Genomic DNA, 1,171 nt, shown 5'->3' with positions numbered 1-1,171 from the left:
GTCTGTGAATTGTATCTTGGGTATTCTGAGCTTTTGAGCTAATATTCACCTATCAGTGAGTGCATACCATGTGTGTTCTTTTGTGATTGGGTTACCTCACTCAGAATGATATTTTCTAGTTCCATTCATTTGCCTAAGTATTTCATGAATTCATTGTTTTTAATATCTCTACAAGACCCTTTCATCCACAAACTTCATGTGGTTGAACTAAGATTTTAATCCAATCTGATTTTTTCTTGCCTTTTGCAGAAGGAACTCTTGAATGTCCCATAGAACGGCCTTGGATGTACTGTCTTATACTCCCTTTGTGTACTTTCAGGAGCTTCTGTGTTTGTTTGTCTGTTACACTGCATTCTTGAAGAAGCAGATAAAAAAGATATCTGTTCTTCCCAGTAGGGTAATGTAACTTTCTCTTGGCTCCACAGGCCTGAACCCATTGTGACAGTAACTTTCAGAACAGTAACTGGCAAAAGTAACCATTAGAAATACCTGTTATAAAATCCAAAAAACAAAACAAACAAACAAACAAACAAACAAAAAACAAATGAATTCATTGTAAGTCCCAAAGCAAGATTTTAGCAACCTCGTATCCATGTTGTAAAAACACAGCAATTCAAAGTGCCCAGCAGGAATCACTAGAGGCAGGACTGTGATGGCATCAACCAACCATACTCTTTCAGCTTTGAGGACTTTTCTGCTAAAAGGAATCCATGCCAGACAGTATAAGCCAATTCAAAATCCATGGCATAAGGGTTCACTGCCGCCTTGGCCACAGCTTAATGTTGTAGGCCCAGCTTCAGAATGGTGTCCAGGGCCAGCCCCTAGATTTGACTCTAAATTACAATATTTGACTATCCATGCAGGTGAAAAGTTGGAAGGGCAACATGGTGTAAGGCATACCTCTAGCAATCTCAAGGGTCTAACTTTTTACCAGAAGAAAAAGCAGAAGATAGGCAAACATTTTTGAAACACTCTACCATGAAACACAGGATGGACTGCTAGCTACTGCTTAATCTTACATTTTACACCTGTCATGGAATCCATATATCTATTTCAAGAGGCCAGGCAGATATTTGAATGCAAAGATATGTGAGGAATGAGGGGAAAAAAAAAACCTGTCTTCCCAAAACTCCAGCAATATTTTTTTTTCTATAGCTTTCCACATTTCCTT

The 1,171-nt window shown here is 38.5% G+C and overlaps 1 pseudogene; it reads right to left on the bottom strand.

The window, feature by feature from the left end:
- LOC110322587 overlaps positions 1 to 607 on the bottom strand; it is a 4,884-nt pseudogene extending 4,277 nt beyond the window's left edge.
- Between the last annotated feature and the right edge of the window lie 564 nt (positions 608 to 1,171).

This window comes from Mus pahari, chromosome 5 (assembly GCF_900095145.1).
Source record: "Mus pahari chromosome 5, PAHARI_EIJ_v1.1, whole genome shotgun sequence".
Lineage (NCBI taxonomy): Eukaryota > Metazoa > Chordata > Mammalia > Rodentia > Muridae > Mus > Mus pahari.
Note: the sequence above shows the minus strand (reverse complement) of the source record. Positions and strands in the feature narration are given on the sequence as shown.